The sequence below is a fragment of the Sceloporus undulatus genome, chromosome 1 (genome assembly GCF_019175285.1).
Source record: "Sceloporus undulatus isolate JIND9_A2432 ecotype Alabama chromosome 1, SceUnd_v1.1, whole genome shotgun sequence".
In the NCBI taxonomy this organism is placed as follows: Eukaryota; Metazoa; Chordata; class Lepidosauria; order Squamata; family Phrynosomatidae; genus Sceloporus; species Sceloporus undulatus.
Genome location: NC_056522.1, coordinates 119408226 through 119429574, shown reverse-complemented (window position 1 = coordinate 119429574; position 21349 = coordinate 119408226). Strand labels below are relative to the sequence as shown.

General features: G+C 39.9%; 1 pseudogene; it reads right to left on the bottom strand.

Annotated features, from left to right (window-relative positions):
* The window catches only part of LOC121925271, a 120673-nt pseudogene that overhangs the window by 16221 nt on the left and 83103 nt on the right, over positions 1–21349 (bottom strand).

Sequence of the window (21349 nt, the reverse complement as noted above, 5' to 3'; positions counted from 1 at the left end):
GCTGTGGAAAATGTCCTCCGTGTAGTGGAGGATAATCTAGCCCCAGGCACCTTCAGTAGATGCTGCCCAGACGTTCTGAGGGTGCGAGGCAGAATATACGGGGAGAGGCGGTCCTTCAGGAAACCTGGGCCCAAGTCATTTAGGGCTTTATAGGTGATTACCAACGCCTTATATTGAGCCCGGAAGCGGATGGGCAGCCAATGGAGATCTTTCAGCACCGGTGTTATATGGCTGGCCCTGGAAACGCCAGTGACCAGCCTGGCTGCCATGTTCTGCACCATTTGAAGCTTCCGGGTTTGGTATAAGGGTTGCCCCATGGAATGGCAGTGGGGCATATATCAGCTCCTATTTTCTTCCTCTGAGGACAAAATAATTGCAAAGTAGTCCAAAAGTTGGAATATGGAAGAAAGAGTCTCACCAGCATCAGAGTTGTGCCTGGCTGCTCTTCCCTCCCTCTGAGGCCAGAGCAATTTATGCCTCCAAGAAAAAGTCAAATTCCAAGAAGCCGTTTGAGCAAAAACATCCCCTCAGCAACAAATAATCAATGAAATTTCATGCTATTTAAAGGTTATATATTTAAATTTAAGGGCTTCTGCCAAAATCAGCCCCTCTTTGCTCCTGCAATCCCCCTCAAGCACTGTCAAATCCTAATTCAGGGAAACCACATCTGGAGCACTTCTTAAGGAATATGGAAGGTGCTATAGGAGAGAAGGGTAGTGCTGCTTCTAGTCAAAGCCATGGGACCTAAATTAAGCACCTCATTGGATCCTGCCTATAAAATTTTGAAATGTATGAGATCAAATGCAGACTAGCATGTTGCTGAAACCTCTGAATCAGAAATTTTCAGAGGGGTAACCATGTTAGTCTAATATGAAAAAGAACAGCAGAGAACCTTATGGTAGCACCTTAAAGGATAACAAACGTTTTTTTGGTTCAGTAATGAAATGCAGAAATGGGTATCCATTAATGACTACTCCATGCATCTGATGAAGCAGACTGCATTCCACAAGAGTTTATGACAGATTAAACATGTGAGTCTTTGAGATGCCATCACATGACAGCTGATGCTATATTAAACATGTGAGTCTTTAAGATGAGGTTTACATTATCAGAGAAGCAATTTTGCTATCATATTTAATGTCTTTTGGTAGAGCTATCTGCCCAGAGATATAAGCTAGTGGGACATCACATCTTCTAGTAGGAAATTCCATGTGGATCAGTTATGACGTGCTTTGTGAAGAAGATATTCATTTTTTTTTAACAGAGGACCTTTGTTCTATGAAATGGTAAGAAAAAAAAACCTCTTCCTGCCCAACTTCTCTATTCTTCCATCATATTTTTACAAACACCACTGGCAGGTTTTCTGTTTTGAGTGCGCGCGCGCACACACACACACACACACACATGATTGTTCATAAAAGAGAGTTAAACAGGTGCAGGATATCAACTGAACTGATGTACAAGTAGGTCATTCTCAATATTTCTCTGCGTATTTACATAAAGATAGCTGTATTAGTCTGTTCTAATACAGAAAGAAAGAAGGAGAAAGAAGTCTTGGACCACCTTTATGACCAATTTCTTCCATTTTAAGAATTCATGGATTGGAGTACGTTTTCATGACTACATTCCACAAAATCATGTGCTAAAATAAACTGATCAATTTTAAATAAATATTGTTAAATTAATAAATAATAAAGACTATTTTTTCTATCCTATTTTGTATTACAGCCTTTTGTTGAACTATGACCTCTTCTACTATTCTCTAAATCTGAAATAACCTTGAATATATATTTTTTAATCCAGACTTAACACATAGCCAGCTAATGCATATTCTGGATACAGACACACTAAATTGTCCACCAATCTCCATAAATGACTAATTATTATTATTTATTTCCCCTCTGAAAGTTATTGCACATCAGTGAAATCATGCATCAGGAACCATTGGCTCTCAATCTTGGCCATTAACTGTGCAGTTGTTTATTTCTTTATTGGGCACCATCTTTCATTTTTATGTCTTGCATAGTCCTGTAAAACAAACAAAATGGGTTGGAATGACATCTTGAAATATGCACTCATCTTTTCTAAGGTAGAGTGGTCAGGGAAGTGGAGGGAAAGGTCACTGCATAATGTAATTGATGTGTTAGCCATTTTCCCCCTTCACTTGGTTTGCCAATGCCAAGTCCAATCAAAATGCAAAAAAGGCAAGGTAACACCTATATTGTGCACATTGATCACATCCATAGAAATAAAATATAGATTAAAAGGGCTGTGTGATAAATGATGGATTTATAGGAGAAGAACAATAACAAAATAACAGAGCTCCCCCTCTGAAGATCTCACCATGTTGCATTGCTGAGCTCATCAAAATGCCCAGCGCATATTTCAGCAGATTGAAATCAATTGCAACATGAGATAGTCTTTTATTTTATTCATCTTGACATTACTGAGTGATTACTTTACCTTCTGCTGCTCAGCAGCTTTCAGGGTATTGCACTACTCAGGAGGCTGACTTATGCGCCTATGTGCTGAACCTTGATTTAATTTAATTTATTTAGCCCAGTTTATCAGCCCAGAGGGCAACAGCTTCAAAATGACTCCTTTCAGTTGATCAGGGTCAGACATTAATGTGTGAAAACTCTTTCAGCTTCCTGGGAAACATAAGAGGCCATATCTACTAATATTTTCAAAGCATAGTTCAGAAATCTGACTCCTTGTAGTCTTGCCTATGCTGGTACCATTTTAAACTGGCTTCCTCTGCCCTCCTGGTTAGCCATTTGATTTCTAGGCTTTTGCCTGTCTCTGTTGCTGATGTTTGTTCTCTGCTTTTTAAAAATATTTTATTTGATTTTTTTTAAAAGGTGCTTATATGTATGTTGCCCGACTTCCTTGTTGTTTTTCTTGTAGGTGCAGGTATTTCTGATGTCTTTACTGTACCTTGCAACAAAAATGCTCAATAAAGGTTGTACTGTCTCTGTGCATTTGTAATTCCTTAATTCATAAAGACTATTTTAAACTGTTCACTTAATTTGCTTTCTGTAAACCTTTCCCTTACCAGCAAAAGATTCTCAGCTGAATCAAATAAACTTATATTCCCAATATATCTAATTGATTTTTAGATCCTCAGTTTTCAAACATTATTTCTTTCTCTCCTTTCATTTCACATACTAATTCTGAACAAAATTTAAATGATATGTTATTTTAAGAAAAATCTTGTTCTATAGTCTTAATTCCTAAAGAAACTGTTATTTTATCCCATTTCCTTCTGGGAAAGTAAAACAACAGCAGTAGAGTAACCAAAAAATTATCTTATTTCAATTAGTCCATTCCATCATAAAGAATATCCTCAAATAAATTCCATTCCTTTTCTATTTTTTGCATCGGTTTTTGATTAATCATGAAAGTTAATTTGTCCATATATTTCATTTCATGCTTTTTGGTCTTGGGCTGACTTCCAGTACCCACATATTGGGGGGGGGGGGGGTCCCATTGAATTTAATTGAACCTACTTCATTTAAAGTTGACAACCTCAACTTCATGAATGAAAGTAATTTTCCCACACTTCCTGAGACTCACTGTAAAAAGAAACAGACAATTGCAAGGCTTATGGGGCATGGTGAAAAAATAAAGTGCAGACAAGACAATGCACACATTTTAATATGCAAGCAGATAAAAGTGTGTAGAATTTTAAAAATGCAAACATAAACACACTTTAGTCAATGAGGAAAATGCATACATTCCTTAGGATGAATAAATTCAGGTGCACATTAGGAAAAACATTAAGAAAATGTGTAGACAACATTTCAGCGTGGGAAGAAAAATAATCTTCTGACCTGCTGTGAAAAAAGGATGGGAAGGAAATGTGGCGGGGTTCAGAGAAAAGCACTGAAATTGAAAATGAGAGATGTTGCTATCCCTATGTCTAAGCAGAAAGGCATAGGTTTTTGCTGTTTGCCTTAATCACAATTATTTTTTTTTGCAATGGGACATCAGGTAGAGAGGACCCATAGTCTAATTCTTGGTGGGGATACTGTCATCTTTTGGAGAGGCTTAGGGGGCCTTAGGATAAATAGCTCCTTTTTGGTCCAGGGATCTTCCACACATCTCCTGGTTGGCCATAAGGGGTAACAACAACTGCCTAAACTAGCTCCTGCCTCAAGCTGACCTTCCTTAACCACAATAGGCTAAGTGGCAGGGATAAGGGAGAACCAAGCTCCATCATCCTTTGTCCCCTTGCCCCTGCCAGTCCAATATCCATCTGGAAGCTGTGGTTTCAATAAAGTTTCTATTCTTATCCTTACCTATTCCACTTTCAGCTGCAGGCAAAACCTACTTCACAATCTTTCATTCAGTTGCACTTGAGATAATATTTAACGGTGGCTATGTTATATAGACTGATGTGCTTCAATGAAAATAAGGTTGTCTACATCCCATTTCATATGAGCATTTCACTTTCCATCATTATTATTATTATTATTTTTATTATTATTATTATTAACCTTTATTTATAAAGCGCTTTAAATTTACACAGCGCTGTACATACAATCTTTTTAATTGGACGGTTCCCTGCCCCCAGGCTTACAGTCTAAAAAGACACAACATAAAGGGAGTGGTGGTGGGGAAGGGGCCTTTCTAGTAGGATAATAATATAAAATACATAGCAATATAGGAAATGATTCAATAAAACAGGCACCAAAAGAACATCAAATAGTAAGCGACAATTATGCAATGCCTGGGAAGGCTTCTCTGAACAGGATGGTCTTCAACTCTGTTTTGAAGCTGGTTAAAGAAGTGATGGCTCTTGCTCGCAGGGGAAGAAGGTTCCAGGAGTGAGGGGCAGCAAGTGAAAAGGGACGAATCCGAGATGGGGCAGAAGAAATCTTGGGCTGGGACAGTAGACCTTGACTACCAGAACGGAGGGCCCTAGTTGGAAGGTGAGGAGAAATAAGGTCTGATCAGGGACGTAGCTAGGATTTTAGGAAGGGGGGGGGGTCCAGACTAAGTGCCACCATTATAATGGGGCTTGAGTGCGGCGGCGCAGCAGCACACACCATTCATTTTTCTAATGGAAGGGGGGGGGCCGGACCCCCAGATCCCCCCCCCCCCCCCCACATCCCCGGTCTGATAAGTAAAGAGGGGGCAGTCCATGGAGGGCTTTAAATGTCGACAGCAGGAGCTTATACTGAATGCGGAAAGGGAGGGGGAGCCAGTGAAGGGATGCCAACACAGGAGAGATATGGTCACAGTGGTGGGCGGATGTGATAATGCGTGCAGCTGAATGCTGGACAGAAATTAAAGGACTGAGGTGGTAGTAAAGGCTATGATCCTACACACATAATTAATATTTGAACCATTGGCAATAATCTTTAAGAACTCCTGGAGAACAGGAGAAGTGCCAGTAGACTGGAGGAGGGCAAACGTTGTCCCCATCTTCAAAAAGGGGAAAAAAGAGGATCCCAACAATTATCGTCCAGTTAGTCTGACATCAATACCAGGAAAGATTCTGGAGCAGATCATTAAACAGAGAGTCTGTGAACACCTAAAAGGCAATGCCATAATCACAAAAAGTCAACATGGGTTTCGAAGAAACAAGTCATGCCAGACAATCTAATCTCTTTTTTTTGATAAAATTACCAGCTTGGAAGATGAAGGGAATGCTGTGGATATAGTATATCTTGATTTCAGTAAGGCCTTTGACAAGGTTCCCCAAGACATTCTTGCAAACCAGCTTGTAAAATATGGGCTAGACAAGGTAACTGTTACATGGATTTGTAACTGGTTGACCAGCCGAACCCAAAGGGTGCTCAACAATGGCTCCTTTTCATCCTGGAGAGAAGTGACCAGTGGGGTCTCACAGAGCTCTGTCCTGGTCCCAGTGCTATTCAACATCTTTATGAATGACTTGGATGACAGAATTGGGGGCATACTCATCAAATTTGCAGATGACACCAAATTAGGAGGAATAGCTAATACGTCAGAGGACAGGATCAAAATTCAAAATGACCTGAATAGACTAGAAAGCTTGGCCAAAGCTAACAAAATGAAATTCAACACGGAGAAATGTAAGGTACTGCACTTAGGGCGGAAAAATGAAATGCACAGATATAGGATGGGGAAAACCTGGCTGAATGAAACTACGTGTGAAAGGGATCTGGGAGTCCAAATAGACCACAAGTTGAACATGAATCAACAGTGTGATGTGGCAGCTAACAAGGCCAATGCGATTTTAGGCTGCATCAATAGAAGTTGTGTCTAGATCAAGGGAAGTAATAGTGCCACTATATTCTGCTCTGGTCAGGCCCCACCTGGAATACTGTGTCCAGTACTGGGCGCCACAATTCAGAAAAGATGTTGAGAAACTGGAGCGTGTCCAAAGGAGGGAGACTAAAATGGTGAAGGGTCTGGAAACCATGCCCTATGAGAAACGACTTAGGGAGCTGGGGGTGTTTAGCCTGGAGAAGAGAAGGTTAAGAGGTGATACGATAGCCCTGTTTAAATGTTTGAAGGGATGTCATATTGAGGACGGAACAAGCTTATTTTTTGCTGCTCCAGAGACTAGGACCCAGAACAATGGATGCAAGCTCCAGGAAAAGAGATTCCACCTCAACATTAGGAGGAACTTCCTGACAGTAAGGGTTGTTCAATAGTGGAATGAACTCCCTTGGAGTGTAGTGGAGTCTCCTTCCCTGGAGGTCTTTAAACAGAGGCTGGATGGCCATCTGTCAGGATGCTTTGACTGAGAGTTCCTGCATGGTAGGGGATTGGACTGGATGGCCCTTGTGGTCTCTTCCAACTCTATGATTCTATGATTCAAACTTTATTTTTATTTATATATTTATTTAATCTACCTAATTTATTTACTCATTTACTTTAATTTATTTAAAATACTTAGAACTTGTCCCATTGAATCCAGAACATGTCTAAAAATATGAAGGATTTGTTTTTAACTCTGGAAGATCATCACTGTCACTGATTGCAAATTAAAATCTAACATGCATAAAAAATATCCACTACAAAGTTCACACATGGAGCTAGACTAAAGCTAATAAAGCAAAAACAGATTTTCCCACTCTCAGCCTCCAGATTTTGATTCAACCAGTTAAAGCTCCATGGAGCACCTAAACCATATGTTGACCACCCATGATTTAAAAACTCACATAACCAAAAACATACTTGGCTGTGACATCAAATGTTATGCAACTTGAGTGGAAAATCAACTTTTCTATCTTACATCATTATCATGAGACAGTAAAATCTGTCTTAATTATCAATCAAATACATTTCTTAAAAAAGAAAGTTAACAGGCCTTAGGCAATTAAGCTGAGCTGTAGTCAAAGAGGTGCATAATCCTGGCAGGTGCTTCTATCCACTCTTACTGCTGTAATTTTGATTCTTTATTTTGTTGCCTTAATGTTTCAATTAATGCTTTATGTTTTAACTATATTTGTTTTATTTGATTGTACTGTTAGGTGCCTTAAGTCCAGTGGGTGAGAGGAGAGGAAAATTGTAAATCAAATTGAACGAATCAATAAAATGGAGTTCAGTATAAAAGAGGATGTTATTTTTCCCCAATCCTGAAATACTGTATTTCTAATAACATTTTTTTAAAGAATGATTTTTGTTCAAATAAGAATCCAAACCTATAAATTCCCATTTCATGCAACAGATGGCTTTTCTAAAAGGCAGATATGTTTTGGGTCCAATAAATTACCAGGATTGTGCACAATATTGCATGGTAAATGCTTAATCACACATAGTCCACCTGTACATGGATTCCAAAGGAGATGAGTCAGAGGAGGAGATTTGGAATTTTGCTCCAAATTGTTCCACTTTCACCATGTTTTTAGGCCTGCTTGGCTTGGGCCACTTTGGGTTCAGGAAAGGCCTTTTAAAATAGGAGCTCACCATGAAGTTACTTCCTTTTTTAAATGAAAAAGAAAAGAAAATCCCTTCTGGGCCTAAAATGATACAGGGCAAAAAATATCATGAAATTCCCACAATCTTCCTATAGAGAATTTGGGGGGGCATCTGTGAAGGAAGGAAGACATGAATAAATTATTATATTATTATGAAATTATATATATAATATTTCCAAATTGCCTTATTATTTATAACTTTCAACTTATTTCGGCTTGTTATTCAGGCTTGGCGGCAGTGATCTCTAGATCTCCTTTCTGAATACCATGAGATTCTAATGAGCTTTCATTCTGTTTCATTCATTGTATGAAATCTATTCAATCTAATGAAATCAGTTTGTAAGGTTTTGTGGATAAATTGCCTTAATTTTTGTTGATGATATAGATTCTAACAGCATTTTCAGACTCCAAATAGATTTTGTTGAAGGGATTGTTATTTGTCATTGTGGGGTTTTGATTTTTTTAAATGAATAAATAACAATGCCATCCCTATAAAATTTGCTTGCTGTAAATATCAGCCAGAATCCTTTGGAGTAACTAAGAATTACACATTTGTGAGTGCTTTATATTCACAATCTCTACCTATTCATTCATTTAGAAGGTACACAGGGACCATGAAAGTCCTCCAGTCCCCATTTAGTAGGTACCCGCTGATGCGATGAATGAGAATCTATTGCCCTACCAGTCAGGAAGCAGGTGGATGACAGTCCCACCCAGAGCCTTCTGCAAGTGATCTCTCCTGCAAGGGGGGATTGCAAGAGGGACCCAGTCAAAATGGAGATCACTCATGCAAGAGGGTAGGAATGTTAGTCAACTGCTTGCCAGTGGCAGACGAACAGATTCCCATTGATCACAGCAACTGGGCTTTAGGGGGATCAAGCCAGGACTCACTTTGTAGTTATGCAACAACAGTGGATACAGGATTCCAGCCATTGTTTTTGCTCATTTGACAATTAAGACTCCTTTTTTCTCCCAGACCTTTTAAATCTTTGCTATTTTAATTCTGATTACATACTGGTGTTGTTAACTGCTTTGTTTCATATTTGGCTATATTTTGATTCTCTCTCTCTCTCTCTCTCTCTCTTTACCATATTTTAGTATTTGGTAAACACTAAATAGTATTTTCATCATGTTGGCTATCTAATAATGTTGGTGCAGTCATATTGTCCTTTTAGATATTTACCTGTTTTTCAATGCCTTATTGCTTTGCTTTGAGAGAACTGTATGATGGCTCAGAAACCTGTTGTGTAAGTGCCCTATAAATGCAACAATAGTGGCTGGCATCCTGTTAGCTACTTATGCCATCATACATTGGATTACTGTCACATAAAGTTGAATTGTACCATCGTGCAATGATCATATTCTCAGGAAGAAAGCAGGGACATAGCTAAGATTTTAGGACCACTGATCAAGGGAAGCCACAGTAGCACCTTAGCCACATTACACAAGGGATCCCCTGTACATTAGGCATCATAGTGCCATGGGTCTATTTATGCAAAGGGGATTCCTATTGAAGAGTTGCATATCATGTCAAAAATGTAGCTATATCACCATCAAGTTGTGAACTGCAGAATATTAGCCATTAAAAGAGAAAGAGATTCAGTGCAAAAAGAGCTTATTCATCCTACCCTGTATGAAAAGTGAACACAGGTTTGGAGAGACTGTCATCTGCTATCAACATTTTCTCATCAATATCTAATACCAGTGTTACTGTGTGTACTTGTTTTTCTACATAGGCCAAATTTGCCCTTGCAAAATTGATATATAATGCAAATATCTTGCAGTGTGAGCAAAACCTAGGCTAAATATGTAAAAAGCTGAGTGTGTGTATTGGGGAAAGATTATAATAACAGAGATGACATTAATTCTTCATTGATTTTAGTAACAAATTTCTTGATCAAAATGCATGTGATGCAAAAAATAACTGTGCTTGCCTGTGATATAAATTAAGTTTTAATGACAATATAGTTCTCACACAATGTCAGCAAAGTTTTTAAATCATTCGGAACCAATAAAGTGTTCAGCATGAGATATGTAGTCTGGGTCTTAAAGTATGAAATCATCTTGTTCAGAGAGCCAGTAGTAAGTTTTTGTGTTGGACCAGGGTTTCCTAAAAGCACCAATATTAAAATATTCAGTACATTCTAGCATTAAACACTTGAAATAGAAGATTATCACACATGGACTCATCGTTTGGGAATTGCCAGGGAAACGTTAGGGAAGCGCGTGCGTGTGTAACACTGAAATGCTTCCCCAGCATCAGCTCCCTCTAGCATCCCTCTAGCATCCCTCTAGCATCATGGAATCGTTCAGGGAGAGGCGATTTGCTATTAATGGAAACTTTGCGTTAATAGCAACGCGCCTCTCTATGAATAATTCCATGATGCTAGAGGGAGCTGATGATTGCATGATGCTGGGGAAGTGTTTCAGGACTGCACACACGCACACTTCCCTAACGCTTCCCCAGTGATTCCCAGAGTCCATGTGTGATAATCTTCATAGTCTTAACACAACAATGCCAGACATATAACTGGAACTAGATTGCCATTAGATTTACATGGGGGGGGGAGTTATTTTTGGACTACAACTTCTAGCATTCCCCAGCTGACCTTCCTTAGCCACAATAGTACTGGCTGGAGAATTTTAGTCTAAAATGTTGTGTTGTTGCTAACTGCCCTCAAGTTGAGCTCAGCTCATGGTAATCTTGTGGATGAGACATCTCTGAGACAAAGTGTCCTCCACTGCTCTGCTCAATTCCATGGCCTCCTTGATTGAGTTCAACCATCTGGCGTGTGGTGTCCTTCTACTGCCCTTCAGTCATGTCACTAGGGTTGGTGTCACCCAGTGCAGGTGGAAATGCCCTCCTACCTGCCCAGCCAGACCACTGCAGTTCCCCCAGGGGGGTGGACTCAGAAGGCCTGTGTGAGGGGCACTGCCCCTCACACAGGCCTTCTGAGTCCGTGCTGGACTTGGAAGGCAGCAACCCTCCCATGTACCAGCTTCTGCATCACCTAGTGATGCCACTGCTGCCCTCTACCTTTCTTAGCATTGTTGTCTTTCCTAATGATTTATGTCTTCTCATGATGTGGCCAAAATTCAACAGACTCCATTTAGTCTCCCTGGCTTCCAGGGAGAATTTGTGCTTGATCTGTTCTGAATCCCATTTATTTTTCTTCTTACCTGTCCATGGTATCCTCAGTATCATCACCAGCACCACAACTCAAATGAGTTTGTTTTCTTTCTGTTAGATTTCTTCACTATCTAACTCTCACATCTACACATAGTGCTGGGGAATGCAATAGCTTGGATGTTCCTCACTTTAGTGTTCTGGGTTATATATCTTTATATTTTAGGATTTTATCTAGTTCTTTTATAGCTGCCCTACCTAATCCTAGTCTTCGAATTTCTTGATTGCAGTCTCCATTCTCCAACCTCCTCTGCATACAATATTTTCTGCATATAAGTTTAATAAATAACATCTAAAAAGAACATTTCCAAATTCTAAACTTGAGTTACCTCATAACATCACATTAATATAGCCCTTAATTTACAATTATCACTGGTTCTAAATTTCTAAGGCCCATTACAGACTGGCATAATAGTACGGACTGGGTCCGTACTAGGGTTAGAAAGGGGCGTCCCTTCCGGACGCCCCTAACCCTAGTACGGATCGAGTCCATACAAAATGGCGGCTCCCGTTCCACATGGGGGCTGCAATTGCTATGTCACCAGTGCACCACCTCCAAATGAGGTGGCGTAGTTGTGACATACTGGCGCATAGAGCACCCTTTCCGCAGCACCAGAAGGAGCTCCAAAATGGAGCTCCTTCCGGGATTTGCATCGCTGGCGCAGCCTTTAGATGGCTGTGCCAGCGACGCAAGTAAGAAAGGCGCTGAGTGGCCCCTTTCTGCTTGTCCCCACCACCGCCGGGTGTCCTTGGGGCATGATGCCCCAAGGACACTCCTTTCCAGGCCATGGGGAAGCAGCCTTTTGCCACTTCCCTGCAGCCTGGAAAGTGGCGGATCAGGGCCAAAGAGGCTGCCATTCTGGCAGCTGAGGCCCCAATCTAGCAGGGAAAGGAGCGCCTACAGGCCGCCCCAAAGGGGCGGTCTGTAATGTGCCTAAGACAAGTTAGACTCTTTAGCTGTAAGCAAGTTTAGCAATGATGGGAAGGTTTATAGACTTGTGCAGCAGGAATCATGGGGAAATCATGGAAAAGTTCATAAACTTATAGAACCAGCTAGCCTAACTGATCTAGGCCAACTGCCACCACAAAAATCCAGGCTAAAGCATCACTGAGAGGTGCCCATCCAACTTTTCCACTTCTTGAACTGTTGAACTGTCAGGAAGTTGCATTCTTTCTTTTGGATGGATTTTTACAATGAAAAGAAAATATTCACTACACAGAGAGAGAAGATAAAAGCATCTGGAAATAAAAAAAAACAGTTAAAACATGAAAAAGACTTTCAGCAGTGCTCTTTGTCTTCTGTGTTCTCTGGCCTGATAAACAGATTCCATAATTTCCATCCAAGTGTGCCCATGTTTGTTTTATTCTCTCTCTCTTATGTGTTGCCATGATAAAACATGATTTACAGTGCATGCTTATACAGGTCTTATACAGACATAAGACCTTCTGTGTTCAATAGGGCTTATTCTCTAGTAAATATGCTTAGAATTGCTGCTTCGGTGATCCAGGTTTTTAAAGTATGACCTGCCTCCCTAACCTCTTTACTATTTTTAGCCAGTATTTAGGCTGTCAATAGCCTCCTAATACAGTCAATTGATCTACAGGGATTTCATAACCAAGAATTTTCTTAAGATCTCTTAAGAAGATATAATCAGATAAAACCAGAAATTTACTGTGGACATAATCCTATTATACATTTCAGTGCCAATATTTGTCAGGACACTGATGAAATACATTACCTAACTTAGAGGGAACTTAGTACCATTGATACAATTAATTTTCTCTTTCTTTCATTGTGATGTTTAAAGAATAGGTGGGTTATTTTGGAACACATACAATAACACATAAATGTTGCAGTTTACCTTTGTTTAAATATCTTACATGGCAGGATAATTAAAGAGAGTTAAGGGGTAATGAATCTGTTGCATGACTCCATCTTGATGAAGGCTAGATCACCAGACAAATTAAAATTCCTACTTTAACCAAAGGTGGATTCCTACCCAACCTCAGAATAATGAAAACAGACACTGAAATGGGATAAAACAGGGCCATTTATTGACCTATTTATTACATTCTTAATGGAACTGCAACTAATTTCTAACAACAACCAAGTATGGGAGAAGTTTGGGTCTTTCCCCAGACCACCTCTGCAGCTGATCTGGACAATAACACTTGAGTCCTCAATGACAACCCAAAAGCTAGGTTATTCACTGGCCAGCCCGCATCAGGATGCCTAACCAGAAATCCCCTTACCCACTCCGTGAAGATTAAAGATGGGGTTTATCTTTCAAGCCAGACGTAAGGGCAATTTCTTTCTGCCACCCCCCCCCCAGGTTGCAAGGGTCTAAAGAGGTTGTTCCAGAAAGGTCCCTTCCACCCAAACGGTGTCCAAGGTGCTCACCGAAATATAATCCAAATATTTTGCCATAGATAGATAATTATAAAAACCAATTGGAATTCATACTTTTAAACCAAATCAATTATTATCAAGACTCCACCCTAGCCAATTTCCCATATGCCACTTGAAATAGTATGAGGTATGTGAAAAACCCATGGAAAATGGGGAAAAAATCTGGCCCCGAGACGACCAAGCAAAACTTAGTACTGTACCAGTAGCAAGTGGGTGGGTTGATTTATATCTCACAATGAGACAAATGGGGACAACTGGCAAACCTTATCTCCAATCACACCCCCAAAAGTCTCATGCCATGGCAACACTCCCATGGCATAATTTAAACTGCCATGGTCTCAACCAATGGGAGGGCAGCAAATAGCCCATCCCCATCCCCACTCCAACTTCTCTGTCGTGGAGGGGTGGTGGTGGCCAGAACGTATGAGTCTTCAGTTGTTGTTGAACTAAAGTTCCCATCATCTCTCACACTGACCAGGTTGGCTAGGCCAGATGGGAACTGAAGTCCAGCAAGATCTGGAAGACCAAAGATTTCCAAGACCTACTTTAAAGTACTTATGTTTGAATGCTTCTGTATGGATAGTGAATCAGTTATGCTCCATGTGTCTGGATCCCTGCAGCTCAAGCCTGATTTACATGTTGCTTTCACTAAACAGAAGCCACTTGAAAGAATGTCCAGATGGGCTGCTTCTTCGTGCCATCATTGGTGATCCCATTATCATCTTGTGTGGCTTGTTTCCATGTCAATTTCAGCCATTGCTGACCAGCATCATAAAATGATTCAAAAAGAAAACACTCGAAGGTTAGAACAAACATTCAGTTTGTCTCTTTTCTCAATCTGTGTGCAATTAAATAACACAAAAGAAAAGAAACCTCAGGAAAGTTTTCTGGCATGGAAAAATGAGGCATTACATATTGTTCATATGGAGTAATCTGTGTGTATGCAGATACAGCCAACCTTTTACTGTTGCTTTCTAGTTACCATAATTGAGATATCTCCTTCAGCTATATTTCTTTATGGCCTGATGTATCTTTGTACTCATGGACACCTGCATGGCTGACGGTGAGTTATTGCTATCCTTGTGAGGAAAGTAATCATGAAAACTAGCCCTTAATTATAGGCCTGGCCTGTAGTAATCTGGAAATATTGGTCTCCAGGGAATAAGAATCAGGATACAGACTAAGTATTAACCATAATTCAGGTCATTATTCGGGTTCTATCTCTTCATGCTGGAGCCACCAGGCTCCCAGTTTGTTCTCCCAGAATCTCCTCTATCTTCCTCATTGCAGTCTTAAGTCTCAGGGCACTTTCACAAAGTCACTTTGTTCAAATAATAGATGTGGGACAAACATTATGTACCCTACTTTTAGGCAGAAGCAGCCATCTCAGGTAGCAAATGCTGGGTGACATCAGTGACAGCTTTCAAGTGTTCCTCTCAAGAACAAGTGTCTACTTGTTCTTACTTGTTGGGAAGACAGTGTTCTGTGAATCATGTGGTCATTTCTCCACCACTAAAACTAGTCTTCTGAGTCCAAGGGTACTGGTGGTTGCTATCCAGCAACCAATTTTGAAGTAAGATTCAATTGGCAGTCCTGGCAGTTTCCATACTTGAAAGAGAGGAGGATAACATCTTATATTGTGCTTCAGGCAGTAAAACGTCTTGCATGTCCTTGGCCACTATATATAAATCCGATGTTGCTCAGTTCTATATGTCATGAAAATAGCACTGGTAAGCTATATCATAGGACAGCTCCTTTCTGATAAATATATCACCCATTCTATTAGTATCCAGGGGAAGTTTGACCCATTTCATAAATGTAGATATGTATCCAGAGACAGTATGGTATAGCGGTTTGAGTATTAGACAATGTATCTGGTGGACCAGCATTCGAATGTCCATTCAGTTCTGGAAACAACTGAGCAACCTTGCACAAGTCACACTCTCTCTGTCTCAGAGGAAGGCAATAGCAAAATCTTAGCTTCAGAAATATTGTCAAGAAAACCCTAGGAATAGATTGTCATAAGGCAGAATCAATTTGAAAACATGTACCACCACCACCAACAACATTTTATCTATATATTCAGTACAGGTAGGGATGTGGTGGCTTAGTGGCTAAGATGCCAATTCTGGTGATCTGAAGATCTGAAGTTTGGCAGTTTCAGGCCCAAGTGCTGCACGATGGAGGAGCTCCTGTCGCTATTCCCAGCTTCTGCCAACCTAGCAGTTCAAAAGCATGAAAATGCAAGTAGATAAATAGGTACCACTTCAGTGGGAAAGGAACAGCATTTGGTGCAGTCATGCTGGCCACATGATCACTGGATTTATCTTCGGACAATGCTGGCTCTTTGGCTTAGTAACGGAGATGAGCACTACTCCCTACAGTCAGTTGTTGTTGTTATTATTATTATTATTATTATTATTATTATTATTATTATTAAGCTTTATTTATATAGCACTGTAAATTTACACAGCGCTGTACATACAATCTTTTTAATAAGACAGTTCCCTGCCCTCAGGCTTACAATTTAAAAAGACATGATACAAAAGGAGAAGGGAATGGTGGTGGGGAAGGGGTTAGACAGTCATGACAAGGGACTATCTTTACCTTTACATTTTATTCAGTACAGGTACATGGTAAGGTCAGCCATCTTTGTCCTTGGATTCTTTGTGCATGGATTCAAGCATCCATGGCTTCAAAATATTCAAAAATATATGAATTCCAAAAAGCAAACATTGTTTTTCCAATGTTATATAAGGAATACCATTTTACTATCCATTGTATTAATGGGACTTGGACATTCACAGATTTGGTATCCATGGGGTGTCCTGGAACCTAACCTCAGCAGATACCAACAACTCACTGTATATGTTTCCCATGCAGAAGGACATCAAAATCCTTTAGATTTTCCTAGGAGTTTAGCACTACAGAAAACAGATAGAATGACTGTCAGAGACAAAACTATGGCTGGTGGGTTACAATGTTTTGGGGGCTTGAGTTGTAATTAAGAAGTATGGATCTTCTTTAATGCATTAATTCATCTGTATTTTATTTTATTTTTAAGACAAAAAAATCATATACACAAACAAGGAAAATGTACATCTATATAGCCTAGAGGGGCAGGGATAGTCATTTGGTTTACATTGCATTTCTGACAGTCTATTCTTTCATTCTTCATATTTCTTGACATTTGTTTATTTCTGCAAAAAACCACTGAAGAAACCAGATGAAAAAACAGCCCTGATGGAAGCAAAGTATCCTAGAGCCAAGGCTTCATCTGTTTTAAAGGCAAGGTATAAAGATATATCACAAGGGGAACACAGAAGTTTCTCAAGGGCTATAAAAATGTCAAAAAGGATGCTTTGTTAAAAACCCTTCAGAGACTCCTTTTCTTCTTCCATCCAAGGGAGGAATAAGCACCTGCTTTTTAATCATATGCTTCAAGAATGAAAAGAATGACTATCAAAAGTTCTTGTGCTTTGATTAGACTGACTTTTGCCCTGAAAAAAAGGCAGAATGGCTTATCTGCAAAACTCTTGCAAACTCAATAGCAGCAAATCTTCCCCACACAAAATGACATATGGCCACATAGTCATATCAACAGTTGCACGCAGCAGAACTCTTCTTTCTGCTGAAGTTAGCACTTACATTTTAAAACTTTATCATTATAAGATTTTATCATAACAACAGCTATGCTGATCCAGCAGAAGAACAGGAAACTTAAGCAGGCTGTGCACACATGCTGTTTCACTCTTAGAAAAGTCAAAAATCAAGGCTTCAGAATGGTGATGCATTTTAATACAATACCAGTTTTAATTCTATTTTAATGCCCACTTTTGTATGTTTTCAGTTATATTGGGGGGGGGGTGTAAGCCACTTTGTGTCCTAATTTTGGGGGGAAAGCAGGATGTAAATTGTTGTTATCTTGCAGATGACATTCACATTGAATGTGTCAGTTTGTTGATCAGTGTCTTCCTTTCTCTGATCTTCTTTTGCCATCTACTGCCAATGGTCACATTGAGGGCACTTTCTGCATAGCAGTATGCACATGGATAAGGCAAACTAACATTTATCACTGAGCAAGATAACAGTATTCAGGGTGAGTTACTGCACAAGTGACTGTTACTCTCGGTGCATGAATATTTCAACCTGCTCATGCACATAGTTTGGAGAAAGCAAGTCTGGGCCAGATAGATGTATGTTCCAACTCTCCCTTGTTTTCTTGAAGTTTTATCACGGGAAACCACAAGCCTGAATTGTACACCATTTAAACTTTCTGGAAAGATTTCAGGAAAGCCTGTACAGTCAGCCCTCTGTATCCATGGATTCTGTGTCTGCAGATTCAACCATCCATAGCTTGAAAATATATTTTTTAAAGAATCCCAAAAAGCAAAAGTTGATTTTGCCATTTAATATACAGGACACCATTTTACTATCCTATTGTATACAGTGGAATTTGAACATCCACAGATTTTGGTATCCATGGTGGGTTCTGGAACCAAGCCTCAATAGATATCAAGGGTCCATTGTACATGTGCTTTTGTTTTTAAACATCAATCAATCAATCTAGTTGTTGTTGTTTGTTGCTGTTGCTGTGTGCTTTCAATTAATTTCCAATTTATGGCAACCCTAAAGCAAACTTATCATGGAGTTTTCTCAATTTTCTTCGTTCAAAGATGTTTTGCCTTCTTCTGAGGCTGGTAAAGTGTGACTTGCTTAAGGTCATTCAGTGGGTTTCCATGGCCAAGCAGGGATTCAGACCTGGTGTCCCAGATTCCTAGTCCAACACTCAGACCACTACACCACAGTGACTCATAAAACATACATACATATATACATGTACACACAGAAATCCAAAGTGTTTGAGCAGTCTCCATAGTTGTTGATGGAATGGGTAAAAGCTCATTGGATAATACACCCAGTTTTGTGACTTTGTGACCAAGCATGTGGTTCTGTATAGCACTACAGGCAAGAAAAAAGCACTTTAAATTATAGCATAGTTAGCATCAATGTGCACACATGCACATTGCTACATTTCAAATTCTAGTCCACTATGGCTGCATCTGCACTACAGAAATAATCCAGGTTGACATCGCTTTAATTGTTATGGCACAGTGCTATAGAGTTCTGGGAATAGTTGTGGCACCAGAGCTCTGTGACAGAAAAGGTTAAATGTCTCACAAGACTACAATTCCCAGAATTCCATAGCATTGAGCCATGACAGTCTATTCTGCCTTGGTCAGGCCTCACCTGGATTACTGTGTCCAGTTCTGGGCACCACAATTTAAAAAGGACATTGAGAAACTGGAGCATGCCCAAAGGAGGGCGACTAAAATAGTGAAAGGTCTAGAAACCATGCCCTATGAAGAACGACTTAGGGAGCTGGGGATGTTTAGCCTGGAGAAGAGAAAGTTAAGAGGTGATAGCCCTGTTTAAATATTTGAAGGGATGTCATATTGAGGAGGGAGCAAGCTTGTTTTCTGCTGCTTCAGAGACTAGGACCCAGAGCAGTGGATGCAAGCTGCAGGAAAAGAGATTCCACCTCAACATTAGGAGGAACCTCCTGACAGTAAGGGGTTTTTCAACAGCGGAACAAACTCCCTCAGAGTGTAGAGTCTCCTTCCTAAGAGGTCTTTAAACAGAGGCTGGATGGCCTTCTGTTGGGGATGCTTTGATTTAGATTTCCTGCATGGCAGGGGGTTGGACTGGATGGCCCTTGTGGTCTCTTCCAACTCTACGATTGTATGATTCTATGACAGTTAAAGCAGTATCCAGCTGCATTAATTCTGCAGTGAAAGTGCAACCTATCTAAAGATTCTGTTTTCTCTGAGAGGAAGTGCATACATACTGTCAGGAAGGCATCTTGGGTATGTACATTTGATTATTGTTAATTGGTTATATGTTGTTATGCTTTGTATTATATTTTGTATTATTCATATTTTTTTCTTTTTCATCTTGGTACTATGTTCTGTTTGTTATTTGAGTTTATATTGCTTGAGTTAGCAAGATGAAGAAGAAGATAGGTAATTAGATAAAGTAGAGAAAGAAAAGAAACTTAAGAAGAGAAGATATAGGAAGGAAAAGACAAGATAGAGAAAGGTTAGTAGCTGTTTATGTTATTAAGGAATAAATAGAATATTACACAATCCTTTTTTGTATATATGGTTGTATGATTGTAGGTAGATAATAATGTGTATGTGTATGTGTTGAATTTTATGTGTTTTTTTAACCAATAAAAATTTTAAAAAATATTGCTTTGTTTGTGTAATTTTGTTTAATGTTTAATGATGGGTTTATTTTAGTTAAGGGATCAGGGATGGAATTTTAGTTTGTATATGTTATGTACTGTTTAGGTAATTTATTTATTTGTTTATGTTAATCATTTATGTGTTATGTATTTTTTGTAATTTTGTAAACTGCTTTGATCTTATTGGAAAGGTGGTATATAAATAAAATTATTATTATTATTATTATTATTATTATTATTATTATTATTATTACATATAAACACAGGCATAAAAGGACAAAATATCAGTGCATGGCTTCCCTTCAGTCATACACTTTCTCTTTACAGTTCAGAGAATAAATGTTGCTGAACAGAAAAATAGATAAGTTTGTGTCATGGCCAGCCAAGATGAGCTCTCGGAGGAGGAGGAGGAGGATGAGCCTCCTCCAGAGCAAGGGCTGATTGAGGCTACGCCAGGTGTTAGTTCTGCTCTGCCAGGCCCCAGCTGTGCTTCCCCAGCCCCAGAGCCGGAGGTCCAACCAGGTCCTAGTGCTGAGGAAAGGCCTTCTATGGTGCCACAGCCTAGTGGTGATTCAGGAGACGAGGCATGCCTCCAAGTACCTTCTTATCAAGAGAGAAGGGCCGAGAGTGCTTGCAGGCGCAGATCCAGGAGGATTGCAGAAAGACAGTTAGCAAATCAGCCTCAGGTGGCTCGAGGGAGAGCTTCCCTGATTTAAGTGGAAGAGAGGCTTGAGTTTGTTGCATGAGCCCTTGGTGTGATTGCTGTCGCTCTAGCTCCAGACATCTTGTTACCTTGCTACCTTGACCTCGGACCGGACCTTTGTTATCTCTTGGCTATTGTGACCTCGGACTGTTTTGACCACGCTGCTTTCTGGCTTCCTGACTTCAGCTCGTCTTTCGGCACGCTTGACTTTCTGCAACCCTGACACCGGCTTGTTTCCTCGGCTTGCTCTTTGACTGCTTCTCCACAAGGTTTGTTTTGCCTACACGTGTTGGCTGCAGGCTTGGTTATCAGCATAAGTCAGAGATTGCTGGCAGCAATCCCGGACAGTTTGAGATGTAGCTCATGTAAGACCCTTTCACAACATAGCATGAGGGGAGAACTCAAGCTGAGTTTCTTGCTACAATAATGTTACAAGGACATGAGTGTAGGATTGCTCTACAGCAGTTCCTCAAGGTTACTGCATACCTTCCAACTATAAGATCTTTTCTTTTCTACTCACAAGTGAACTTGTGGGTGACCAATTCAGATTGAAATCATCTCACATGGACATGAATTCTTCATTCACTGCCAGCAATTAAAAGAAAAACCCTATCCCATCTGTGGTAGCTAAAATGGAATGTGCATTAAGCATACCTCTTAATATAGCACAAAGCTGATGCATGCAATGATGCAACTGAGTGTCAGATTTAGGCTCAGAGCCGGTCAAAAGGGGCAAATCAACTACAGTCTATATGAATAACTACACTTTCATTTTAAAGAAGGTTGCCCTAGGTGAGACCCAGTATGGGTGGGTGGGAAAGAAGAAATTGAAAATGAAGGTGGGGAAAACAAAAAGGCTGTAAATGTGGCAAGAGTTTTTCCACAA